Raw genomic sequence first — 18441 nt, 5'->3', positions numbered from 1 at the left:
CAACAAAAAGATTAACTGTTACACAATTACTTAAAATTTTTTATGTACACACAGCAAAAGTTATTTCAGCATAACAAACGTTACATTTGGGTATATAATTATGTATGCTGGTTTTCACCAGGTATAATTGGTACTCAATAGATGAACATTCACTTACTTAATTAACATATGTTTATAATATATTTATAAACAAAACTTCAATTGAAATAATAGTTACGTCACTGCAAAGTTTGAATGCATTTTTCAAGTGAAACTTTTGTGGGTACAAAAGTAATGATTTTTAGGTGAAATTTTTGTTTAAATTCACTGCTTTAACTGTTAAAGAATCATTAACAAAGTTTAAATGGCATAAAACAGAAAGAAAAGCATAAATAAAAATTAAAGAAAAGTTGCGTTTTAACTTGGCAACAATGACAAGTTTTTAATAATTTTCAAGTAATCATAAAATACCGAGTATAATTCTAGGTAGTATAAAAATAAGGTCACTTTTTAAGCGTGAAAATATCAGTATAATAAGTTTGAGCTTCGGTGTTGTAAAATTTATATTTGAATAAAAAACATCATGCTCGTCAAAATACAAAATAAAAACAGTACATATCATAAAGAACTACTTTAATAATATAGTAGTGATCTATTACTCTATTATTACTGGTGATTTTAGATGTATGCTGGTTTATACCAGTTGAAATTCATGGGATTAGTTAAAGTTGTTGGCTATTTGAAGCAGTTTTTGCTTGCAATTTATATTATATCCTAAACAAAAATTTCCTCTAAAATAACGGTTACGTCACTTTAGATGTTTTTTTGAACGAAATAAAATTTGTATAATTTTGTGATTTTTTAAATGAAAATATTGAACAAGTTCAGTGCGTTACAAACAATAAGAAAACAAGTCATGATGTTGTAACAATAACACAGTTAATTAACAAAACTTACATTTAAGATAAAAAAACTCTTTATAAAAAAGTTAATATAACAATGATGAGAAATTATTGACACATTAGTATAGCAATTCATTATTAAGTCATTTTTTCAAAGTTATTAAAATAACTATTTTATTCAATAGTGCAGTAAGATGTAGGTTGGTTTGTACCAGTTTAAATTAGACCGATGGATGATGAAGAAACAATTGATACTGAAACGGTTTTTGCTTGCAATGTAATTTAAATCATAAATAAAAACTTTCTCTAAAATAAACGTTACGTCACGTATATTTTGAATGAAGTTTATTTTTTAAAGTTTTGTAACGATACGTTATTTAATTACAATTTTCTATTTTTTAATTGGAAACACTTTGTTGTTGGGAAAGCTAAAAACAACAACAAATGAGATGTTGACAAGTTATAGTACAAGAAGTTTGAAATTGTTGCTATAACAACAGTCATCATTCAAAGAAATGACTATTGTGAGCTCGGGACATGGTTAGAGAGAGTAGTCTGAGTTCTGAGGAAAGAATTGGAGTGAAGTTTGTCTTGTTTAATTGATTAATTGTCTTCCAGTAGATCCACCTTTTCCTGTGTGCTAGTGACTAATTTTATTGACTTTTTTTGTATACAAGATACTTAAATTGTTTTTAGACAAATTTAAGTATTTTCTTGAATTTTGTTAACATTGTATAAAATTTTATAACAGTTTATAAAACTTTATTGATTTTTTCATACCTGAGTTTTTTATTGTAATTTTTGTCTAATTTTAACTACTTTATTCATTTTAAGTTTTTTATATTTTGTTACAAATTGGTTTACTATTAAGTTTTTAGTATATAAATTTATCCCAACTGCTTTGTATTTTATATTATTAAATAATTTTCGTTAAAGTAAATTTAAACTATGTCACGGGTCAGTCCAAATCCAGAGTGTCTTCCAGACACTAGGATTCAAACTCGGGCTAAGAGTGCTCGCATTCAGAGCCAAAGACCTCTTAGCCATGAGTCAACCATTGACCCCCCTACCCTTAGTTCAACTAAAAATACATTGAACTATTTTGTGGTATTAAAAATATTGAGTTAGTCTCAAAACAATATGATACGCACTTTTGCCTGAGTTAGCTAACTACAGGGTTGCCACTCGTTTTTTCAAATTTTTTTCCAGGTTTTCCAAATTTCTTCCAGGTTTTTAAAAGCACACATTTTTTGGTCTATTTTTAGTTTTAAGTTGATTTCAACTTAAGAAACTGTGTAAAATAGTATAAAAATAGTGAAAAGATACTGTAAAGTAAGTTTAAACGTGTTTTTTAATAAAAAAATTTTTGATGATGACAAAAAATTTTAATTATATGATAGATTTTTTGTGTCAAATCAAAATTTTACAACTGATAATGTTAAAATTATTAAAAATTCCAGGCTTTTCCAGGTTTTTTTCAAAATTTCTCAAATTTCAGGTTTTTCCAGGTTATTTTAGCCTAATATGTCAAATTCCAGATTTTTCCAGTTAAAGTGGCAACCCTGTAACTAGAGAGCTTATAGAAGTTTAACTGTGTATTTAAAAGCTCTACATTATTATCATTAGACACAATTAGATATGATTTACGACATAGGTTATTTTACTGAATACTTTAAACTATAATGGAAAAGTTTTCAAAAAGCTTCTTTAAAATTTATACATATGCGAATATTCATTTAGTACAGAGCAAATATGTTTAGAGTTGTATAGCACTATGTATGCTGGTTTACACCAGTTCTGGTTAGCAACAGAGGAAAATGTCTGTAATCATACATGAAGCTTACTTTTTTATATACTTTCTTTATATTTTTAAAATAATCGTTACGTTACTACATAGTTTAGATGTATATTTTAAACCATCCTTCCATTTAAAAAAAAAATTACTTTGATTGAATTTTTGTTTGAATTCACTGATTTGTTACTGAGATAATAAACCAACTTAAAGTGTGTACTTTAAAAAATTAAAAGTAGCACAACTATAAAAGTTAGAGATAAGTTACGTATTTTACTAAACAACAATAATAAATACGTTTGTGTAATTAGTTTAAAATACCTATTATAATTCTAGCAAGACCTAACAGGAAGTCACTCTTTTAAGCGTGAAAATACTTGTATGATAGTTTTAGGCTTAGGTGTTGTAAAAATCTATAATTTGAATAAAAAATATTTTGTTCATCAAACTAAATATATCCAACTAAAACCCAACAGTTGTAAATAGTTCAAAATATTTTATAGAAAAAAAAATCTTAAACTGTAATTTCTTTTTATGTTACATTGAAAACAGTATAAAAAATGCTAATTATAGAGTTACTTCAATAATAATAGTAATCTACCAGTTTAGCCATACCTAATTTGGCCTCAATTTCAATTTTAAAATAAGATGTAAGCTGGTTAGTACCAGTTAAAAATATCAACAATATCCATAACAGTAGATGTTAGTAGTAATTGCTTGCAATTTATTTTATAATTTGTATAAAACATTGTTTTAGAATAATCGTTACGTCACATAAACATTTTTATGATGAAATTTTTAAACAAAACTTTTCATTATAAATAAATGGGTGAAATTTTAAAAAAAGTTTTTTACTTTATTTATAATTTGAAATTTTTAATCTTAAAAAGAAAAAGTTAATACAACAAAAACACTATTCATTAAATAAACTCACATTAAAAAACTAAATTTCAGTATACAAAATCCTAATATATAATGTTGCAGTAAAACTAAGCAAAGTAAAAGCCATTGAAAAATTATCATAAATAAACCAAATAAAAAGTAAAGACTAAATACTGAAAGGTAAAATATCTATAGTATTTAAAAAAAACTATATTTTACAAGTTACATTTTAATAAGAACAGTCAAAAAAGTACATCAAAAAGGTACGCCTTTGTTTTCAAAAATGGTTAAATAAAAAGTATTTTAAATTTTATAACAATTTACAAAACTAATGAAAATTAACATTCCATAACAGAGTCTTAGAGCGACCCAAGCAAATATAATACAATTTTTATTTTGAAAAAATTATGCATAGTATATTTAAAGCGTACTTAAATTAAAATGTCAGTTATTGTTAGGAGAGTAAAATTAATCTCTAAGCTGTAAGGTACGCTTTTTTGCCTGTGTTCGAAATGCGTACCTTTTTGATGTCTATTCCGTTTATGATATAGTGTTTTAATTTGTTTGAGAATTTATGCTGGTTTACACCAGTTCAAATACTTGAACGATTACAACTAATCTAATCTCAACACATTGAATCAGAATATGCTGCTATTTATTTTATGATTTATAAATCAATTTTCCCTCTAGATAATCACTACGTCACTAAAAAGTTAAAATGAAAACATATATTTTTGTGCAATTTCGTATGATAACATTTGCGTTAGTTCATTACTGTGTATTGTGTATTATGAGAAAGTAGATTAAAGATTCACTGTAAAAGAATAATCTAAACAAGTTAAAACTTATCTCCACTGAAAAAAATGTTTAAAAGTTATGATGAGAACACATATTTTATAAGCAATGATAAATACACTTCAGTCGAATGAATTGAAAAACTTCTTTATTACTGCTAAATCAAATTGAAACAACATTTGAAATCTTAGCAGTTAAAGAAATTAAAATGAACAGCTACTAGTTGAAAAAGTCTATTTACTGTATTTAATATCATACAAACAAGTTAGCAATAATGTGATTGCTTTAAAACAAAGTCTAATTGCAATGATTTAAGATGCTTTATATCAATAGAATAAAAGTTTGTTGTCTACAAAAGGCTTTAACTTCTACTTAAAAACTAGCTAAACGACCGTTCCTTATTTAATTTATTAAATTTAAGTTTAAGTTATAGTGTTGTGAGAATTGTTTAAGTCAATAAAAGCTTAATATTAGATTTTTTTTTCAAGTGTTAAAGTTTAAATTTTTACTCACACACATTTACACTTTATTTATATATATTTTTTTTTATGTTGTCTGATATATTCTAATGTAATTTGCTTGTGATAAACCAAAACAGTATAACTACAAATAACAATTTAAGCTAAGAAAATCTAAATTGTAGAACAGTCACTGCAAAGCACTTTTTAATATCAAACTTTTTAAAATCATGGCATAGCTTTATGCTGTTTCAAATTTTATGAAACTTACATGTTATTTAAGTAAAATCTTATAAAAGAGCTAATGAACATGCCAAATTCACTTTTAGATGAGGTCATACATATTTTAAAAGCTTTACTGTAACGGTAGTTCTTTAAAGCTATTTCCAACTTAAATTCTATGAATGTAGCATTGAGTAAAATTTTTGTAGTTAATATACCATAACATATTATTCTTGCATAAAGTAATAATTATACAACAAAATATATGCTGGTTTACACCAGTTTTAATTTGCTTTTAATCAAATGTTTCTTTAGTTATAGTCGTCAGTCAGGGTTGCCAAAGGTTTTTTACAAATTTCTTCCGGGATTTAATAAACAACTTTTTGGTTAATTTGTAGTATAAATTTAAACTTAAGGTAAAAAATGTCTTAAATAGTATAATAACAATGAAAAGATACTGTAAAGCTACGTTCAAGTATTTTTTGAGCTTTTTTTATTCTTATGGTAGTTTTGTTGTGCCTAATTAAAATTTTGTTTCTTTAAATGAAAAAATTACAGGTTTTTTAGTGTTTTTTAATGAAAATTACAGGTTTTTAGTGATTTTTGTTTAAAATTACAGGTTTTTTGTCAACCCTGGTTCGTACTATATATGCTGGTTTACACCAGTTAAAATTTAGATCAACAGATCTGTGCAAGTATACCCATTGAAACAAACGTTTAAAACATGATATTATGTACTTAGCATAAAAAAGCTCCTTGAATTAGTAATCGTTACATCACTAAAAAAGTTTAGATGCAATTTATTGATGATTTTTTGTTTAAAAAAGTTGTGATTTGGTGTGATATTTTTTTGCTTGAATCTATTGCTACGTGACAAAAAATATAAAAAAAAGTTAAAATGTGTACTTTAAAAATAAATATTTTCATAATTAAAAAATATAAGCTACACTTTTGCTTTATAATAATAAAAAACAGATACAAAGAAGGTTTAATCCAAGTCATTTGTTTAAGCGCGAAAATATCAACAAAATCATTTTATTCTTTCGTGTTTAGAATCATTAATAAAAATGTGTTTTGTTCATCAAACTAAATCCATGTATATAACATAAAACGTTAGGTACCATATGTTTCAATTATTATTAGTATATACTTATATAAAAGGTCAACAATTTTCTATAATGGCAGTTATTAAAAGTTTAAAAAATTTAAAGTTTTACTTATGTAACATTGAAGATGGTACTAACAACTACATGACTTATAGTTACTAGTTTAACAACTATCAGAATAGCTATACAAAAATGTGCTTCAAGATGTAAGCTGGTTTGTACCAGTCAAAATAATAACAAGCTTGGAAAATTCTAGAATATCAAATTGGTAACTATTTGCGACTTTTAAAAAATAAATTATATAAAAACTTTTTCAAAATAATCGCTACGTAACTACAGTTTCAAACGAAATTTTTAAATCTTAAATCTTTTTTTGTCATATTTAACTAAAAAACTTTGTTTTTGGGTTAAAGTTTCGAACAAGTATAATGAATTTTTAGTTATAAATTAAATTGAAAAGAAAGAGATAACTATGACGAAAACACTTCTAATTAAATACACCTGCACTGAATTTAAAAACAAGTTAAAATAAAAAAGTTATATTAGAGTTTATATAATAATGATGCAACAATGTTATTTAACTATGTAAAAGAAAGTCTAAAACTTTCTACACACGAATCAAATTGAAAGATTAAGTAGTCAAAGGTATATGCAGTTACTTAGGAAATACTACAAGTCACAAAATAATAATTAATAACTGGCGCGTTTTTAGGATACGAGTTGATGTGTACCGGTTTAACACCTGTTCAAATTAAAATGGGAAGAGTTTAGTATTCCACCTGATGCGTTAGAAAAATTGATGGTATATTATTTTGCATTTTGTAAAGTAAAATTCTTTAAAACGATGATTACGTCACTACAAAGTTTTCATTTACATAGTTTTTTTTGTGTAATTTTGGATTGCCTGAAAATTTGCTTCAATATACTACCGTATCTAAATAAAAATTCAAAGGTTTACTCTTTAAAAAGTAAGTTAAACCCCGATGGAAATGTTGCTGTTTTTTTAACCAACCTGGTTTTAAAAATTAATTGAACTTTTATGTATTGAAATTACTGTTACAAAAAGTAAAACACACTTAATTGGAAACAATAAATATGTGCTGGAGTTAAATGTTTAACTACAGAATAAAATTTGAAAGCTCTATATTACTATTTTATCAGATTGTACTTAACCAACATCTATTTCTTAAGGTTTTGTATTAAGTTTACAATATTTAAAATTACTTATCTGCAAAACAAAGTTTAACAAAAGTATTAATTTGTGAGTTATCTAAAAGTAGTATGTATGTACTTTTTGTTGCTTGTAACTTTTCAACAACATTTTACACTTAGCAGCTAAAACAAAATAGATTGACTATCAATTACTTGAGCTAGGTGTATTTATTTCATTAGATATTATAAATAATAAACAAGTTTTTATAAAACTTCTTTACAACAAAGTTCAAATAAAATGGTTTAAGATATTTTATTCTAAAACTATAGTCTAAAAAGATATTGAAGCTTATTGAAAAAATTGAAACAACCATTGCTTACTTAATTAACCAGACTAAAAATTAAGTGTTAGTGTTGTAAGAACTACTTGAGTCTATTTAAAACTTTCTACTGGTGAATAACTTTAAGTATCTAAAAAACAATTAATTTAATTTATACATACATAAAAGTTTTTTTCATTTAGTTTGTTATGTTAATTGTAATTTGCTTGTATAAAAGTTACAAAGTTTCAACTATAAATTAAAGCTTTATTAGTTGTAAAAAAAATATATAAAACACATTTTAATATGAAACTATTTTAAAATAGTTAAATTTCATTGTCTATAAATAAACAGAATCTGTTTAAAAGTTTTTAACAAACAAAGTATTACAAGCTTGCACATAATTAAAGTAAAAATGTATTATTTGATGAGCTAATAAACATGTCAAAATAATCATTAAATTGTAGCTAAAAAATGTTATTAATATACAATAGCTTTAAAATTTCATTTACATAAAAACTATAAAAAGCTTATAAACATACAAAACTAGCCAAAGTTTAATTAGCAGCTCAAATGTGTTTTGGCATTAGAAGATGCGCAGCAATTAATATGAGCTTAAAAATAAGTTACTGATTACTTAATTAAAAACTTTTTATGATATAATAATAATATTCAGACTAAAAAAACTATTTCAGTCAAATTTGGTTTATAGCTATAGAATAAAAGTAACATAACTTATTAGATTTTTGAAAACTATAGCAAGCTATTGCATGAATTAAAATTTTATCTTTTAAAAATTAGAAGATGTTAAAATCATTATAAACAATTTTACAATCAGAACTTAAAACGATTTCGTTTTTATAAACAGCTTAGCTGAATCTTTACAACTTTCTAAAAATATTTTTATTTTATAATTTTTGGATAATTTTTTACTTACATTTTATAATGTTAATTTTTTTTCTAACAATCTTAAAATTTTACATTATCAACAATTTTAAATAATTATTAACATGTCATATTAACATGTTGTCTTTAAAATGTTAAAAAGTTATATTATTATTGTAAAGTTGCAAAAGTTGGTTACTAAATTTTATGGAAACTATTTCAAACAAAGTATATCATAATCACATTGCACAGCACACTAAATCATTTTGTTCAATTTTGTACACTAACAGTGGTGGTTTAAAATTTTAACTTAATTGGATGTATATTTAAGGAACCCAGCTTAATTGCTAACAAAATCTAAATGAAAATTTAAAACTTTTAAGCATTAAAGAGGAAAGCAATTAGCATGCAAATGTGCTCTGCCTTTAGGCTTAGGTTTATATACGCTAATAGCGAGATTTACAAACAGCAGAGTGGCGCAGCGGAAGCGTGCTGGGCCCATAACCCAGAGGTCGATGGATCGAAACCATCCTCTGCTACTTTCTCGCTGTAATCGTATAGTGGTTAGTACTTCACGTTGTGGCCGTGACAACCCAGGTTCGAATCCTGGTTACAGCACATTTTTTATTACTTAAGTATGCTACTTAAATAAATTTCTTTATATTTGTTGATTTGTGTTTTTTTATTGTTCGCATACTTTGTAAGTGGTTTAACTTCAGGTTACAAATTTTGTTAACTAATTATTGAATGTGACTAAAAAAAATTGTAACTTGGCTTTGAAGTAATAATCATGTAAAGTTTTGTATAACTAGTGGCCCGATTCCTGGTTACAGCACTTCTTTTAAGTTATATGGTTTTTTGATACTAATCTTTATAAAATTTATATAAACAAGTACTACTATGAGGTTTTTGTTTGAATATTTGTAGAAGCTTATTACTTTGATTAAAATTTTTGTATAAACAAACTGTTAACCATGGAAATGCTAAATCATTAATATATATTTTATCACATTTCTGGTTTAAACTATTTTAATATTGCTTAGTACAGTGTTTATGTAGCCCGAAAACAAACATTTTTTTTGAAAAATTATAAAAGGCTGCCAAACCTGTTCTATATAACTAAAAGTATAAGAATTGTTGTAATTTTCTCAAAAAAATGTTTAGTAGTGACGTAATAACAAAAACTATGTAGTTTATTTTACATCTTTCTTTTATAATATTTTAAAATTACCTTTTAAACTAGTAGTTCAAACCCCTCTACCGATAATTTGCACCGCTAACTTAGCGGTTTTAAATGCATTCAAAAACTAATAGAAAGAGTATAGTTAAGTACCCCAATTTTAAATCTAAATAACTTTTAAAATCACTAAACCAATACAAATTTGAAGTATTAGTTTAGCTTGTTATGAAAATTTTTAATATTATATTTATAAACTTGTTAAATAAACTATTAAATGAAAATTTTATAATAAAAAAGGAGCCTGACAGGGGACTTGAACCCCTGACTGTTGGATTAAAAGTCCAACGCTCTACCGACTGAGCTAGCCAGGCTCACGGATAGAATAAGATTTTTAGTGTTTATAAACCTACATTTGCGGTATTAAAGTGGGTTTCAATTTCTAGTATGTTCTAAAACAAACACAGCTTGAAATGAATGCTTAATTTTATCATCGTTTTTAAGTACCAGTAAAAATTTCATGAATTCAGGTATGTAAATTTTTAAAGTTCACTTGTTTTTTAATAGTTGTTAAACGGTTTATAAACTAAATCAAAAGTTTTTGAGATACAAATTTAAAATTTCATACTCAGTTATAGCAAGATTAAACCTTGCCTAATTGATACTTAATTTAATTAGAACTTATGAACATTAATGAATCATAGTAATTTACACATCAATATTCTTAAACCTGTTTTAGATTTGTTTGGAAAATATTGTAAAATATGGCAATTTTTTATGGTAAACTTAATTAAATTGCAATAGCTACAATTTAAACTGAATATTTTTTTTCTATGAAATAGATTTTTAAAGTTTTTTTGCTTATAAAAGTATTTAATAAAAGCATACACATGAAAAAACACTTTTAATATTCCAAACTAATTATTGCTAAAAGTTTTTTCAGCTTTTATCATTTCAAATTTCAAACTAGTTTATCATACTTTAACTCAATACTTTACATACCATAGAACAATATAAGTTACAATTTTTAACTTTGTCAAATATTATATTTTTGCTCCAATTTTTTTTGTGTTACCAATAAATACAATAATTTTAAAAATCTAGAGCAATAAGTTTACTTGTTGCATCAATTTTTCAAAAGCTTGCATACAAAAATTCAATCACTTTGTAAACTAATTTACAGTTTGTAAACTCTTATTTCTATTTTTAGTAAGCAAATGTTTTTTCTTAATAAAACTAGCATTACATTCATGTATTTATAATCAAGAAATAGAAACTATGTTAAAGTGATCATCCAATTCTTTCAGTATTAATTTTAGTTATTTGGATATAACAAAAAAAAATCAACATTTTTTAAAGAAGACTTTTGTTTTTACAACTTAATTGTTCATAATTTTTTATTTTAATTGAACTAAAATAACAAAAATCATTTATACTTTTTAACCATATTCGGCAATATAATTGACATATTACAATTTTCTAACACCTACTTCATTAAACAAACATACTACTTTCTAGAAACAGTAAAACTAATATATTATAATTATAATATACTTTTAAAATATTTTTCAATGATTTAGCTCTATAACATATTTATATATCATAAATTTTACCACTTTTAGTGGCATATATAATTTTTCCATATTTTAAGAATTGAGCACACTATAACTTTTCTATGCACACTAAAACTTAACATGAACTTACTTTAAACTCTTGTTATTATTTATTTCTTTATATTGATATAATGTTATAAATGCTAAATTGAGAAATATTATAAAAACAGAGTGAAAATGAAGTTACAAATTATCTGTAACTTGTTTTCATTAATAACAAATTTACAGCAAAAAATGAAGCAGTTTTATATACATTACTGCAAACTTTGGGGATGTTAGTATATACAACGCGTTAAATTATCTTTATTTATTTTCTAACAAGTTTTAGAATCACAATTAACATCTTTAAATTACTGTTTAACTTTCTAACTTTTTTACTTTATCAAATTTCTTGTAATACTCTAACTAATGTATTTCGTTTTAATCGAATGTTTCAACACATCTAGAAAATAAAAACAAAACATTATACTATTTTTGTAATAAAATAGCTGACTTTAAAATTTATCTTCGACGCTTTGGAGCTATTTTTTAAAACTTTTGTATGTTTAAAAACTTTCATTTTAAGTTAACTTTTAAAAACAAAAGTATAAACTCATCTTATTTTTAATCATTTTGTGAAAATATAGGTTACATTTTTAATTTTTTAGTCATTTAAACATAAACGTATTGAATCATAAATTTTTTGCAAAAGTCCTTTAATAGTACACCTATTTATTAGTAAACTTTTGCCTTGTTGTAGTATAGTCAACTTAACACATGGTTATCTTACCATCTTGTTGAAGTACAGCCAGTGTATTAAACTTTATTTAAAAACAACCATCTTCTAGTTATACAGTCGATATACTGAATGAGCTGTTTTTCTAATCATCTTAAAGTCGCACAGCCAGTAAGTAGTAAATTAAGCTTGCAATAAAAACAAACAAACTTGTAACAGTACAATAAATATATTAAGTTTAACTTTATCCTAACAATACATTCAACTTGGTTTATAAATTTTACTAACCATCTTTTGAAAATACAGCTGATATAAATAATTCAAACAATCAACAAACCAACCTGTAGCAGTACAGCCAATATATTATATTCAACAACTATTCATGCACTAATTTAAATTCAATTAACTACTAACCGTCTTGCAATAGTACAGCCAATGTGCTCAAAGCGACCATCTGTATAGTCGGGTATTCGGAATTGACTCTTTCCATCAAACTTGTTATTATGCCCGCATCTCTTACTTTCATTCTGCTTTCGAAATCCTGTAGCATATAACGATTTGTATTAATTTTCTAGTTGAAAACTGTATTATTGTAAACTGTATGGTTATAATAGTTAGAGAGATTATTTGAATTACATAGTCAAAATAGTTTTTAGTTAATTTTTTGAAGTTTATGCAGTTTTTATAATACAATAAAACTTTTTAATGCAGTTATTACGTCATAGCCAGGGGCGTAGCATGGGGAGGGACACTGGCGCATGTGTGCCACCCAAAGAAAGAAAGAAAAAATAGATCGTAATACCTTTATCCTTTATTGTTTATTTTTTATGCTTAATTTGTCTTTTTTCAACTATATTTATCTAGTGTTCGAAAAGTTAAACGAAATATTGAATACCAATTAGTGACAAGTTAGGGAAATTACTCAGTATACTGATTCGGTGCGCAAGCGAAAATGCGCACCGATGTTGATTAAAACTCCATAAGGAAAAATTTTAAACTTCATGAACTTCATAAGAATTTACACTCAAAAAGCACGCAATTAATGTAATGCACCGCTGTAGTTTAACCTTATGGCAGATTTTTCTACAAAAAATTTACAAAAATGCGTCACGCTTATAAGAAAATTAAACAATTTTACAAGTTTTTTTTTATGCTACAATAAATGTTTAGACTACTGCTAGTTTTCTGATCTTTACTTTTGTAAACATACAAAAAAAGCGTGACACCCTATGAGAAATAAACTTTGTTTGTGATTTTTATTTCAAACAAATATAATCAGATAAATTAAATTTAAAAAGTTTACTTTTAACTTAAAAACTTTAAAGTAACACAGTTACTTCGAACTTATTTTACTTAACGAATTTATTTCAATTATATTACTTATTAAAAGATCTTTCCATAGCTAGTTACAAAAGGGAATTTTTTGAGAAAAAAGTTTGCGCACCCCCTGACCAAAATACCACGCTACGCCACTGGTCATAGCCAAAGGTAAACGCAGAGTAGAACAAAAAATGCTGATAATATCGTTTTTTTTTTACATTAAGCAAGCAAAATGTATATAAGTAATTTAACGACAGTTTTACGTAGCAAAGTAAAGTTATTAATTAGGATTGAGCGAGAAATAAAAGCGATAGAATAATAATACCAATATAAATGATATAATATTATTAAGCAATGTTTATTTTTAAAACTCACTAGAAGAAAAAAATATATGGGTTCTTCCTCTTAATATTATTAGTATGTTAATTTCGAAACTTAACTAAAATTTAAACTTTAACATAAACTCACTTTAAGTTTCAAATTTAATTAGTTTTGTTTGTATGTTTTTTTTTCTTATTTAAATGTTTAAATACTATTTTCCATGACTGTTACTTTTACTTTTTAGATTTATAATTTAAGCATTAACGAGGTTTTTGACCGAAACTTAGTTTGCATAATAAAGTTTTGAAGGAATAGATATAAATGATATTAAAAAAAAAACAGTATTGTTATTAACAAACCTTAACTAATTTATTCAAACACAACAACGAGTTATGTTGAACAAATAATAATAGTATATGTAAAACATTATATAATTATTATAAATAATAACCAACTTCAACTATTTTGTTCAAACACAACAGCGAGTTATGCTGAACATCTGCATCTTGACTTGATTGGGCCAAATAGACGAGCTGCTCGATGGCGCCACCGTCGCAAATGACGAATTTGTGCGTGAAATCGTCCGCAAGGTGGCACAAGAGAAGACACGCGAATTCCACTACTACTTCATCCTCTGTAAGTTTATTAAAAATTGTAGTAAATAATTTATTACTTTATAAGCTAGATGGCACAATAATAATAATAATAATAATAATAATAATAATAATAATAATAATAATAATAATAATAATAATAATAATAATAATAATAATAATAATAATAATAATAATAATAATAATAATAATAATAATAATAATAATAATAATAATAGTAATAATAATAATAATAATAAACAAGCGAACTCGACTGCTTCTTTGTCTTCTGTTGCTTTAGTAAAAAAAAATTATAAACTATATTATTTTTATTTAATTGATAGTAATTCTATAGTAAATGGTTGAGTGGTATGTGAGAAGTTGTAGAAGTAATATTTCAAAATCAGTTATATTAATATTGTTTATTTAGTTTTATGGTATGTTATAGTATACGCTAGATGGCATAAGAGAAGACAGGCAAACTCGACTACTACTTCGTCCTCTGTTGTAAATAAATTAACTATATTATTAGTTGCTATGTTTATATTTAGTTGCTAAATTTATAATATTTAATATTCATACTAAATATTCGTATTTAGTTGCTGAGTGGCACAATAAAAGGAAGTAAAATCAACCATTACTTCCTATTTTGTTTAAATCAATTTAATTGTTAATAAAAACAGTTTAGTATTTTATATTTTGAAACTGTTTGTACATCTTATATTTATAATTTTATTAGCCAGGTGGCATAAGAGCAAGTGAATTCGATCACTACTACTGAGAAATTATCGTAAGTATTAAACTTTTTGGTATAACATTTTAAGAACTTTTAGCTAAACAACATAAAGTAGGCAAGCAAGCTGTACTTATGTTCTTACTTGTTGCTTAAGTATATTAAGCTATTATTACTTGTAATCTATATGATCATTAGTTTTTGAAAGCTTTAAACTATTATTTAAAAATAGGCTAAATATAAACAAACAAGTTTTTGCATAAGTATATTTGTCTATACAAAATAATATTTTCATTAAAATTTTATGCATTTGGTACAATCTTTTATGGTAAATGACACAATATATATTTTTTTTAACTAAAACTGTTTTAACAAATGAAATTAGAGAAATCACAGTTTTTTTTCATAACTATTTTTGACAAGTGCCTTGTCTTATGTTGTCATAATGAAATAAAAAAATTATAAATATTTATGTTAATTCAGTTTTAATAATAAGGGTTGAAGCAGAACAACAATTTATGAGAACCTTTTATTTTTAGTTTTGAACAAAAAAAAGTTGCTTTTTACTAGTATATGAATAAAAGTATGTGTATCTACAAATAAAAAGTTAACTAAAACCAGTTCACGGTAATAGCAAAACAAGTTTTTAGAACAAATTAATTTTTTTAACAAAATTCACTAACAAATTCACTGATAATTTTTTTTATAATATTTATCATAACTAAATACTGATAACTGCATATTCTAAATAAAAAGTGATATGCTAGATAGGTATATAAATGTTAAAATTATTTATAAACTTATATTTTAGTAATTATTTTACAATTTTTTTATTATTGCTTTGTCGGCTTATTTTTGTTTCTGTACAAGTATGTACAGTAAATTTTATATGTTTATAAATAGAAAACATACACTGGTAAACAACTTTGTTGAAACACTAAATAAAATTTAACGCCTTTTTTAGTTATCTAAAAACAAATTTCATGTATAAGTAACAACACTTAATAAATAATTAACTGGTATAAAATAAAGACTGTAATAATTTTACACCCAGATTTGAGTTTTTCTTGCAAGCATGAATAAAAACGAACAACAACACTTAGTTCTAGATTTACTGATAAACACTTGCATAAGCCAACAAATAAAAATGCTGTGCTAAGCAGAAATGGAATGCTTGCAAAGCTAAGTGAATGCAGCTAAATCACTGCACTAAAGCTACTCTCTCAAATTTTCTAGCCCTACCAAACAAGCTTCTCTCGTTTCATGACGTAACCAACAAACGCTCGCATGCAAGCGAACCGACGCGTATAAATATCAAGTTTGTCATTCAACCTGTCGCCTGAACAAGCTTCAGTGGTCTGGTGTGCGGGCTTCAAACCCGTAGCTGATTAACGTCAGAGTGGTTCGATTCCACCTTTCAGGCGATCATTTTTATGAAATTTTAATAATTAATCAAAAAAAAATTTTTTGTAAAAGAAACCTGACAGGGGACTTGAACCCCTGACCGTTGGATTAAAAGTCCAACGCTCTACCGACTGAGCTAGCCAGGCTCACGAGTGAGATTGATTTGCAGCGTTTATAAAGGCAAGCTTTACATTATGTGACGTAAAAATTAAAGCTTTGATTAGCTTTGACTAAAAGCTTTGATTTAAGCTTTGACTGCTGATTGCTAAAGTAAGGGCATGTATTGTAATCTTAACTCAATTTTGAAGTTGGCGTTACGCGTACAAGCTTTAGATTTTTTCCATAGCTCCTATGTTTAACAACGCAAAGTAAAGCTTTTCAATGATAAATTTTAAATAATATTAAATCAGCAAAACAACATATAAATTGTATAAGCTTTTATTGAAAAAAAGTTAAACCTATTATTAAGAATTTTTTTTAAGCTTTTACTAAAATAAATTGTTTGTTATGTACGAGTTAAAAGTTTTCTTAACCGAAATCCAATAGAAATATTAAATATGTTTATTTAAACTTAATAAGGTTTGTTTGAAAATTCTGTTATAATGTCATGATATAAACATGTTATAATTTATCTTATTTAAAAAAAAAGTTTAATAGTTAATAGCTATAAAGAAGAAACGTTAACAAAAAAACTAAATTAGATTTAAAGTTTCCCTAATTAAATTTTGTAAAGAATATTGCTTTTTTCAAAGCTGCTATAGATTGAAAAAATGGATTACAGACTATTTTTTTAATCAAGTTCATTGTTTAGTGCTAGAAAACTTGGTAAGTTTAAGTTAAAAATAAATATAGAAATAAAAAAAATATTGATAGTACTTTAAAATATTTTAAAACAAAAAAATTTATTAAAGCTGTAAAAACTTGCTTTTACTTTTAAAAGTTATAAATAAAGTAAGCTTGAAAAGCAAATACTGCTACTAAACTTATACTAAGAAATGTACTTTAGTCAAAAATATTTATCAAAATGTTCTTACACCGGGAATCGAACCCGGGCCGCCTGGGTGAAAGCCAGGAATCCTAACCACTAGACTAAAATTTTGCTAATGGCCCCCTTTAAAGAGTTTGAAAAAGTAATGGCCCCCTTCAACATATAGATTACTCATAAACTACGATAAAATACACATAAGACCTTTTTTTTTTTCTCTTCATCTGAAACTCAAGAGAGTATCTAGTGTAAGTTTCTAAACAGCCATAAAATACATGTCAGACCTTTTTTTTTTTTTGCTCTTCATCTGCAACTCAAGATATCTAGTGTAAGTTTCAAGTTATGGCCTCATGGTCCCCTGTGGCTCCTTTACTGCTCATGGCCCCCCCTCTTCCCCCTTTGCTGCTCATGGCCCCCTGAGTATCTGTCATGGCCCCCTAGGGGGCCACTTGGCCCACTTTGGGAAACCCTGCACTAGACCATGTAGGACAGTGCAAGAAAGAATAATGTGCGCTATATAAACTTATAATACTTTAATCAACTATGTAAGTTGGAAGGTGTTGCAACATTTAATTGAAATAAATTAGCTCGGCATGTAGTTTGTGTTTAAAGCTTTTATATATGAATACTTATAAACTTCTTCATCGTCCTACATGGTCTAGTGGTTAGGATTCCTGGCTTTCACCCAGGCGGCCCGGATTCGATTCCCGGTGAAGGAAAATTTTTGAAATTTAAAAGTTAATATGTTTTAATTGTAAAAACATTTTATTTTTAACTAATGTAAACAGAGCTTTTTAAAACTATTTGAAACACTATGCTAAACTTGTTTGTAATTAAACACAGCTTATTAACCAATTCTTTTACAATTGAAATGGTTACAAATAAAAAAACTTTTCAAGTGTACAGTACATGCTTGATTGCAAGCATTTATATATAACTATTTTTATAAATATTGCAGTATATAATATATTATATTTATTTGATATGGATCAGTTTATGTTTAAATACTTTCTAAAAGCAAAATATTTAAAACTTCAACAAATACTTTTGTATTAATATAATCTATATATATATATATATATATCAT

The 18441-nt window shown here is 25.5% G+C and overlaps 6 non-coding genes across 6 annotated transcripts; 4 read left to right on the top strand and 2 right to left on the bottom strand.

Annotated features, from left to right (window-relative positions):
* The first annotated feature begins 8960 nt into the window (after positions 1–8960).
* On the top strand, positions 8961–9032 carry Trnam-cau (transfer RNA methionine (anticodon CAU)). The gene has a single exon. It is a non-coding gene; the product is annotated as a tRNA-Met (tRNA).
* Positions 9033–9039: 7 nt separating this feature from the next.
* Trnah-gug (transfer RNA histidin (anticodon GUG)) lies at positions 9040–9111 on the top strand. Its single transcript has one exon. It is a non-coding gene; the product is annotated as a tRNA-His (tRNA).
* An 860-nt stretch (positions 9112–9971) lies between these two features.
* Positions 9972–10044, bottom strand: Trnak-uuu (transfer RNA lysine (anticodon UUU)). Its single transcript has one exon. It is a non-coding gene; the product is annotated as a tRNA-Lys (tRNA).
* Positions 10045–16302: 6258 nt separating this feature from the next.
* On the top strand, positions 16303–16389 carry Trnastop-uca (transfer RNA opal suppressor (anticodon UCA)). The gene has a single exon. It is a non-coding gene; the product is annotated as a tRNA-Sec (tRNA).
* A 53-nt stretch (positions 16390–16442) lies between these two features.
* Trnak-uuu (transfer RNA lysine (anticodon UUU)) lies at positions 16443–16515 on the bottom strand. The gene has a single exon. It is a non-coding gene; the product is annotated as a tRNA-Lys (tRNA).
* A 1486-nt stretch (positions 16516–18001) lies between these two features.
* On the top strand, positions 18002–18073 carry Trnae-uuc (transfer RNA glutamic acid (anticodon UUC)). Its single transcript has one exon. It is a non-coding gene; the product is annotated as a tRNA-Glu (tRNA).
* Positions 18074–18441: the final 368 nt, after the last annotated feature.

This window comes from Thalia democratica, chromosome 2, assembly GCF_965202585.1.
Source record: "Thalia democratica chromosome 2, ktThaDemo2.hap1.1, whole genome shotgun sequence".
NCBI classification, from domain to species: Eukaryota; Metazoa; Chordata; class Thaliacea; order Salpida; family Salpidae; genus Thalia; species Thalia democratica.
The sequence above is the reverse complement of the archived record's forward strand: the minus strand, read 5'-3'. Positions and strand labels throughout refer to the sequence as shown.